This window comes from Saccopteryx leptura, chromosome 4 (genome assembly GCF_036850995.1).
Source record: "Saccopteryx leptura isolate mSacLep1 chromosome 4, mSacLep1_pri_phased_curated, whole genome shotgun sequence".
NCBI lineage: Eukaryota > Metazoa > Chordata > Mammalia > Chiroptera > Emballonuridae > Saccopteryx > Saccopteryx leptura.
In genome coordinates, this window is record NC_089506.1 from 218,738,008 (window position 1) to 218,747,880 (window position 9,873).

Genomic DNA, 9,873 nt, shown 5'->3' on the forward strand with positions numbered 1-9,873 from the left:
GCAACTAGTATTATCTAAATGTGACCTCACGTCCACACTGAGCCACACGGAGACTCAAAATTTATTCAGGCTTTAACTTCTTCTTTTTAATTTTGGATAAATTTCCCAGGTGATTCCACTCTGCATTTCAAAGTAATACTAATGGTTCAGGGGGGTTGTACAAATCACGTTCAGCGATATATCCGTGCAAAACTCTCCAGAGAGGGTTATATAATGTTCTTGAAATAATAGAATGGTCCAATTATTATAGGATGTTAGCAATCTAAAATGCCTTCAATATTTCCTTCCTTTATTAAAGCTAACACTATACATCTCTTCCTTACCAAAAAAGCCCTCTGTTTCCAGATAAGCATCGAAGATACAAATAAAGTACAAAGTAATTTCTCCTGCCCCATAACCTTCTTATCCCACTTTGCCACAGCCGGAGATGCCTTGCTCCGGGATCTAGTAAAATTCTGATTACCTTTGGGAAGCTCTGATTCTTTTAGCCTCTTTAAAGTCAGACACTTTGAAACTCGTGTCTTTCCTATATCCCATCTGTCCAAAGTTTTAAAACTATTGGGACCACAGGGTGAACACAAATTTCCTTGAACAATAGCATCATCCTCTTTCTGGAAAAAAAAAAAGAAAAGAAAAAAGATATTTCCAGATAGACTGCAAATGCTTCTCACAATTTTCATCTGTTACCAGCCATGGACTGTAAAAAATCTTGTTTTTATTTGAGAGCAGGAAACATGGAGCAGAACAAATAAAAAGAGAATGACATTTCCATTTCAGGATGGTTGGGGGCAACTGTCCAAGTTGCCTGGAGTCTTGTCCACTTAAAACCCAATTAAACCCCTCTAATCAAAAGATTGATTATGACGTCATGCTTCTCAAATCCCAGAGGAAAATGTCACCAGCTGTTTGTTTTTTCCCTTGAAATGTGTGGAAGAAGCCTCCAGATGAAATAAGACCATCTATGGAAGGGCTTTTTACAAGTAACTAGTCAGTGCTCAGGAAGTGTTAGCCACTTAGTTATCATTTCAGTCAGGATTGGAAATGCGTTAATGGGGATGCTTCCAACTTGACATCTTTTTATGTTGACCTCTATTTCTCACATTGCGTGTATATTTTTTTCTCCTATTTAAAATGCTCTATTTCCCTCTGTCCCTGAACTCAAGGAATCTCAACATGAAACTGTGTATGAGCTCTGTCCAAGCTTCTGGCCTCCAGGCTCTCATTGTTTCAGCAATGCGTCTACTGTGGGGTGATGGTTTCCAAGAACACTGCTCACAGAAATTAGGGGATCCGGGAACATGCACATACTCCAGTACTCTCAGCCTCTGTCTAGTCCAGAGGTCGGCAAACTCAATAGTCAACAGAGCCAAAAATCAACAGTACAACGATTGAAATTTCTTTTGAGAGCCAGATTTTTTAAACTTAAACTATCTAGGTAGGTACATTCCTTATCGAGGCAGTGCCCGCACGTGGTATTCTGTGGGAGAGCCTCACTCAAGGGGCCAAAGAGCCGCATGTGGCTCCTGAGCCACAGTTTGTGAGCCGACCAGGGCTCTAGTGCATTTTTCACCAATGAAATATCAATACAAGTTGGTTTTGCATCTCATTTGCATCATCAAACAATTTTCTTTGACTTGTTGTTTGCTTTTCTGATGTTCTTGTTTAATATAAATAATAATAAAAAAATCAAATGCTTCTTTTTTTTTATTGCTTCATATTCATTTGGAAATATCCCCTAGTTTTTGTGAGCCGTCGAGACGGTTGCTTGGATTTCCCGAAAGGCAGTGTTCTCTGTCACTTGCTTCTTCTTTCAGCTTCCCTTCTCTTCGCTTCTGAACTTCTCGGGCCTCGGGAAGCCTTCCCCACTTGGACGTGAGCACGAGCCCAGACCTCCCCGCCGCCAGGACTTCTCCTCCGGCCGCAGAGAGCCCCCCCCCCCGGCCCCTCCCTCTGGCGTCCCACTTCCTGTCCCTCTGGGACTCCCCGTTCTTTCCTGTGGGGCCCGCCAGGAGTTCAGGACTCAGGTCTGCCGCTCACACTGGCCCCAGACTTCCTCGGAGGCCGCAGTCAGGGCGCGGCTGTGCCCTGGAGCCCGTGAGGATCTGCGTCCTCTGCCTTGTCTTCAAGTTCTCCTCCCTCCTGTTTTGGGGTTTTTTTTTTTTTTTTTGTATTTTTCTGAAGCTGGAAATGGGGAGAGACAGTCAGACTCCCACATGTGCCTGACCGGGATCCACCCAGCACGCCCACCAGGGGCGACGCTCTGCCCCTCTGGGGCATCGCTCTGCCATGACCAAAGCCACTCTAGCGCCTGGGGCAGAGGCCAAGGAGCCATCCCCAGCGTCCGGGCCATCTTTGCTCCAATGGAGCCTTGGCTGCGGGAGGGGAAGAGAGAGACAGAGAGGAAGGAGGGGGGGGGTGGAGAAGCAAATGGGTGCTTCTCCTGTGTGCCCTGGCCGGGAATCGAACCTGGGTCCCCCGCACGCCAGGCCGACGCTCTACCACTGAGCCAACTGGCCAGGGCCCTGTTTCGGTTCTAACTACAAAATAAAACCTGTTTTTTGTATTTTCTTTTTTAATCTATCCCATTCATTAGAAGTTCTACCAAACATGCCTTTTTATCTCTGTTTTATCTCTTGGGTTTGAGATAAGTCTGCTATGTTCATAATAATCGCAATCACAATGGTTGATGCCGTCTGCTCCTTGTCATGAGCTGGACAGGGAGTTATGCACTGTGGGTAACTTCGGTCCTGCTTTACACTCGTGGACACGGAGGTCCCCGCCAATCAACAGAACAGCGTATTCTCTCTCTAGTAACATCCTCCATTCCTATTATTGGTTTATGTGTAAATCTTTCACCCTAGGTGCGTGCACCTACCCTCTGGGCCACCCAAGTCCACCCTCCTGAATAAAGCTCAGTAGTGAGTTAGCTTTTCAGATGTGAATAAGATCAAAGAAAGAAAAAGAGGGGCCCTGGTGGGTTGGCTCAGCAGAAGAGAGTCAGTCCGCTGTGTGGAAGTCCTGGGTTCGATTCCCGGTTAGGGCACACAGGAGAAGTGCCCATCTGCTTCTCTACCTTTCTCTCTCTTCTTTCTCTCTGTCTCTCTCTTCCCCTCCCACAGCCAAGGCTCCATTGGAGCAAAGTTGGCCCGGGCGCTGAGGATGGCTCCTTGGCCTCTGCCTCAGGCACTAGAATGGCTCTGGTTGCAACAGAGCAACAGCCCAGATGGGCAGAGCATCGCCCCCTGGTGGGTATACTGGGTGGATCTCAGTCAGGCGCATGTGGGAGTCTGTCTGACTGCCTCCCCACTTCTAACTTTGGGGGAAAAAAAAGAAAAAGGGGAAGACCCCGAGGTAGGGATTTCTATGCTGTCCCCTACTCCCTGCCTCCAATTCATAACTGTGGCTGGGGTACAGTGAGCGTGGCCTGACCTTAGAGAGGAATGGCCGTCTCACTCTACAGGAAGTGAATGAGACCCACCAGCTGAGAGCTGGCCTCTTGCTTCAAGGGACCTTGTCTAGGACCCAGCTCTGAAACCAAATCTTACCCTTCCACCTTCTCAAACCACCGCTGTGTTAGCCTGGGAGGAATCTTGGCAGAGACCTCGAATTGCCAGTCCTAGTCTGTTGTCCCCGAGGGATGGTGACATCCTTCCAACCTCCCTCAGGGGCGCACAGTTTATAGTTCACGCAACTCAGATCCGGGACGGTGGTGTTTGAAGTAGCAGGAGACTCTGACAGAATTCAGCTCAAGTTCAGGGTGTTTGGCTCTTTTGCTTATAGCCATGTTGGCTCCTGTTAGGGCTCCTGAGAGGTGATTTCACGAAGGACAGCATCAGCAGGAAACAACACATCGCCTTACTCTTCGGGCTCCCAGTGGCCCCCAGTGGCCACCACCCAGCGGAAGGATCTCGAGAAGAACTGGAATAATAAAAAAAAATGTAGCTCATTCTAAAGAACTGTGAGGGTTTCTGCTGCCTTCTCAACCCCAGTTCCAGTTTGACCACCAAGCTGGCCCCTGAGCTTGAAATGAGTGCCCCACGGCGTGCCCACGGGCAGGTGAGGGGAGGGCCCACGACGTGGCGTCCGGGGGCGGGAGAGAGAGGAGGGGCGTTCATCGCCGGGTGTCAGACCTGAGTGCTGGAGTCTTCTGGGAGACGCATGTCAGAGAGACAGGTTAGGGCCACTGAGTTAGAACCAGGCGGTTCTGCTCCAGAGCGAGGTTGGAGAACAGTTAGGGTTCGGGAACTGTGGGGTGCGGCTCCCTCGTGTCCAGACCACGCTGCCTCCTGGGTGCCCACTCAGTCCGGGGTGGAGGGGGAAGGTCCGCCCCACGGGATGAGGAGAAGGTGCGGGGAAGACTGTGATCCCCTCCCCCTCCGCGCCTGTGTGCTGTAAAGACCCCCTTCTCTTAGGTTGGAGAGACTCAGCAGCCTCCCCCGCCTCTCTTCCAGGCCTGGACTATTTTTTTTATTTTTTATTTGAACTGGCATTCCTTCACAAATGCCGGCTTTATGGAAAGCCAGTTCCGATAAGGACACTGTGGAGGAACAAAAAGGAATTTTTTCCAGCGAGCCTCTGAAAGGAAGAACTGTGAAGTCATTGGATCCTCCCCTGGGAGGTCCACCCCACGCTCCCTTGGCCCGACGGGGTCCCTGGTCCAGATTCCAAGCCCATGTGATGGGTTTGGGCCTTTCCAGGGCTCGCTGAGTTGCAGGAAGGCCACTGCCTTCCCTGCCGTGCCATCCGCAGTGCCCGGCACAGCCCTGGGCACGCTGTAAGCTCGGAGGCACCGGCTGAGTGAATGCGCGAGGGGACGACTGCGTGAATGTGAACGGAAACGGGTTTCTCCCTCTCGCCAGCCTCGCCGGCTCAGAAACCCGGATCCCTGGGACCTTGGGCGAGTCGCTTCCCATCTCTGGCTCTGAAGCGGCTCATCTGGAGGCAGAAATAACAACAGCACCGACTTCGGAAGGCTGCTCTGAAGATGAGTTATTTCCATGTTTCGTGCTCAAGACAGCGTCCGTTAGCAACCGTATCTATTATCATTATCTTAAAAAAACTACAACATGTTATCAATTTTTAATTTGCTGAATAGGCCATTAAAAAATACGAGCGATAGCATTTATTTTCATTGGTTCATCTAGAAAGGACATCTTCACATAACAATCGAGGAAGAAGAGCATATTCTCAGAGTAATGATCACTCCTTTAGGTTTTTAATAAATCTAACCTTATAAAAATTATCTGCACTGTCTTTGTTTTTTTTTTTGTTTTTTGTTTTTTTTTTAAAATGATCGAGGACTAATGGAAACACTTTCCAATGGTCTATATGTATTTTTTCTCTCTCCAACCCACTGAACTGGATCGCTTCTCTCTGAAGGCAGTGACCTCAAGCTGCTGCTCCCGGCCGACAGTCTTGGTGTCTCTTTGCTCAGGGTGGCACCGGGTTGTTAAGAAGAACCCTGGGCCATGCGGGCCTGGCGTAGCCGGGCAGGGCGTGGGTTGTCGCTGCTGCCTCTGGGCACCTGTGGGCAGTACTCTGTCTTGACTCAACCAAGAGTGTTCTTTGTCCCTTATTGTGACACCTTGGCCACACCTACCTACCTCCTCTTGAGGTGTTGTTCAGGAAGAACTTTCTAGAACTCCTTTGATTCCTAGCGCTGGGATGGGCGCTGAGAGGGACCTCCGGGTTAGCTGGTGACCCGACTGGGACTGGATGAGCGGCATCATGTCATTTGCACGTCTGGGGTTGTCTCTGCATGAGCTGCGGTGAGACACGTGTGTGTCTCGTCACCTGGCAGGCTCGTCTAGACTCACTCATGTTATGATCATAAGGCTCCCCATGCAGTGAAGGGAGAAGATTTCCATCACATAGCAATTTCCACATTTGTGACTGCATCATCATTGTGATGGGCTTACTGACCAAAACCCGTCACAGGACCAGGCTCAGAGTCCGTGTGGGAGGGCACAGCCGGAGGGTCTGGACACAGGAGGCATGGGCAGATTGTACCTACCACACTGGTGAAAGCACGATGCTATTTTGTGTGTGTGTGAGAGGAGGGGAGATGGTGAGATAGACTCTCGCGGGCGTCCCGATCGGGATCCACCCAGCAAACCCCTGTCTGGGGCCAATGCTTGAATCACCCAAGCTATCCTCAAGTGCCTGAGGCTGATGCTTGGACCAACCGAGCCATCCTCAGCACCTGAGGCCATGCTGGAACAACCTGAGCTACTGTCTTTGGGAAGGGAAGAGAGAGAGAAGGGGGAGAGGGAGAGAAGAGAAGTAGATGGTCGCTTCTCATGTGTGCCCTGATCGGGGATTGAACCCGGGACATTCGCGTGCCAGGCCGATGCTCTATCCACTTAGCCAACTGGCCGTGGCATGATGTTATTTTTAAGAAAAGTAAATTAAAACCATTTCCCTCAGGTTAAAACAACTTATTCATGGCAGAATTTGGGCAAACTCCAAATGCAGAGATTTCTCTAATAAGCATAATGTTTCAGACCATGGACTCTGGGCCTAGACTTTGGGAGGTCAGACCCCCCAGTTTGGCCACTTACTGGACTGGTGTCCTTGCCTAAGTCTCACCTGGTGTCTCCATCCTGCAGTCTCCCCATCTGTATTATAACGATAATGAGACCACTGGGGTGGTGTCCTGAGCGCGAAATGAGCTAATGGATGGATGTGGGGTGCACGGTGCTGAAACATGACAGCTGCTATTATTGTCACTGAGTTCCCAGTGCCACCTCTGTCCCCTGCCCAGCTGTGTCCTGCCACGGAACACGGGCGGGTGTGGTTAGTGCCACAGTGCCGCAGGCAACGTTCCAGGAACGCCTCTCCCCCCCTTTTACAGAAGCCGTGGGAGCTGACAGGTTGGTAAGCCTCTCTGTCACGAGCATTACTCACACGGCGAGGTGACATTATTTTCACTTCCAGAGATCACGGCTCTGGGATTCCCTTCGGATGTATATTCTCGTTAAATGAGAAGGAAACTGTCACTCTAGGACATATCTGGTCAGAAAGGCATGCCTGGGGGTCTCCCCGGGAAGGGTCCGAGTCATCTCTGGCACAAAGCAGCCGGCGGGAGGCTCCTCCGCGTCTGCAGAGAGGCCCTGGTCTTTGCCGCGTTGCCTTGGAAAAAAAGCTGAGACAGACCTAACCGCGGGTAATTAATTCTCCTGGTGTTTTGGGGTATGTGCATCTGCCTCGGTGGTTACATTTGTTAATATCAGGTGATAGGGATTTCTTTCAGAACGATTGTAATAAAAATTAAAAAAAAAAAAAAAAAAAAGGAAAGGAAAGGAACGTGTTTGAACCACTAAGCAGGCCGCCCTAAATCTCTGGCCTGTTTGGTATGTAACACCTTTCATCCAGCATGCATTTTTTATAAAGGGATTGAAAACCCAGGAAATAAAACATCATCATGCACAAGGTAGGGCTTCCCAGGCAAACCTGAAGGGAGCATCCAGCCCCTGGGGGGCGGGGCAGCTCTGGGGGGCGGGGCAGCTCTGGGGGGGCGGGGCAGCTCTGGGGGGCGGGGCAGCTCTGGGGGGCGGGCAGCTCTGGGGGGCGGGCAGCTCTGGGGGGCAGGGCAGCTCTGGGGGGCGGGCAGCTCTGGGGGGCGGGGCAGCTCTGGGGGGCGGGGCAGCTCTGGGGAGCGGGGCAGCTCTGGGGGGCGGGGCACAAAGCCGGGTGCTGGGATGGGAGGAGCAGGGCTCCAGGGAAAGGAGCGGACCCTAGACAGAGCCACCGAGGTGCTGAGCTGTGGTTGGCTCCTAAGAAAGTGTCAAGAAGTAAGAGACATTGGCCTTCGCCCAGGAGGCTGAGCCTGTGGCCGGGCCCAGAGCAGCCGGGCTGTGGGGCTTCCACAACTCCCACCCTAGTCTCAGCCAGCAGTAACCGCAGTCAAGATAACATTCTTTTTTTTTTTTTTTTCTTTTTCTTTTTTTTTTTTTTAATATATATATTTCTGAAGCTGGAAACGGGGAGAGACAGTCAGACAGACTCCCGCATGCGCCCGACCGGGATCCACCCGGCACGCCCACCAGGGGCGACGCTCTGCCCACCAGGGGGTGATGCTCTGCCCCTCCGGGGCGTCGCTTTGCTGCAACCAGAGCCATTCCAGTGCCTGGGGCAGAGGCCAAGGAGCCATCCCCAGCGCCCGGGCCATCTTTGCTCCAATGGAGCCTTGGCTGCGGGAGGGGAAGAGAGAGACAGAGAGGAAGGAGGGGGTGGGGGGTGGAGAAGCAAATGGGCGCTTCTCCTATGTGCCCTGGCCAGGAATCGAACCCGGGTCCCCCGCACACCAGGCCAACGCTCTACCGCTGAGCCAACCGGCCAGGGTCAAGATAACATTCTAATAGCAGGTGGAAGTCCTGGGTTCGATTCCCAGTCAGGGCACACAGTAAAAATGACCATCTGCCTTCTCCTCCCCTCCCTCTCTCTCTCTCTCTCTCTCTCTCTCTCTCTCTCTCTCCCCTTCTGCGACCATGGCTCAAACAGTTTGAGAAAGGTGGCCCCGGGCTCTGAGGATGGCTCCATGGCTTTGCCTCAAGCACTAAAATGGCTCAGTTGCCGAACAACGAAGCAGTGACCTCAGATGGGCAGAGCATCACCCCCTACTGGGCTTGTCCGGTGGATCTGCCTCCCTGCCTCTCACTTAATGATAATAATAAGAAGAAAAAGGATGACATTCTAACAAACAAATGCAAACACGCATAGTGTCTCAAACATCATCCACACTTATTTTTTCCTCATGTCCAGTCCAGAATGGGTGCTCCTGGTGTGTGGGCACCTCTCCCCCAGGTGGGTGTTCAAGGATCTGGTCTTCTACAAGCTGCGGCCTGACCATCTCAGAAAGTGCTTTCCGATGTTCACACGTGCCCGGAGGATGGCACAGGGAGCACTACGGCTCAGGCCGGGCTGGGGCTGCGTTATTTATACTCACATTTCATTGGTGGAAACTCAGCCACCCGGCCTCGCCTGGCTGGGACAGTCTGGAAACACTGTCTCACTGGATTCTCTCCCCTCCCACCAAAGGGATACCAGTCTTGGCAAATGCACAGTCAATTTCCACCACCCCTATATTGTAGTATTTGTATTATTTACATTTTTGCCCAGTAATAATCTATTATTCTGTGTACCAAGGCTACAGTGGTCATTTCATTTCTCGACGGAACGGACTAGACCCCAACCCTTCCCCTGGCCCGCAGGGCCTGCGCCGTTGACAGCCCGCTTGCATCTCAGACCCACCTTACGCCCTCACCCTCGGTCGGGGCCTCTGTACCCCCACACAGGTCCCCCACACAGGTCCTGAAACAGCAAGGCGAGCTCCTCCCTGTCGGATCAAATTTGAAACATTTGTGTAATAACACACATTTGATGTATTTTTTTCTAGCTTCATGGATGTACAGTGGGCATGTACAAATGGTATAGATTCAAGGTGTATAATGTTTGGATGGTTCGAGGCACGTACACATTGTGAAATGATCACCACCATCAAGCTAATTAGTACATTCATCTCATTATAGTGTGTGAGTGTGTGTGTGTGTGTGTGTGTGTGTGTAGAGAACATTCAGGATCGTCTCAGCAAATTTCAAGCATAAAGTATATTATTGCTAACTGTAGTCACCATACTGTGCTTTAGATCTCAGAACTCGTTCATTGCTAACTGCAAGTTTGTATCCTTTGAGCAACATCTCCCCGTCTCCCCGTCTCCCCGAGGCCCCATCCCCTGGCAACGACTGCTTCCATGAGCTCGACGTGTCAGATCCCACGTGGAAATGAGATAATACAGTGTCTGATTGTGTCAGGTTATTTCACTGAACATAGTGTCCTCTGGGCTCATCCATGTTGTTGCAAACGCACGGTTTC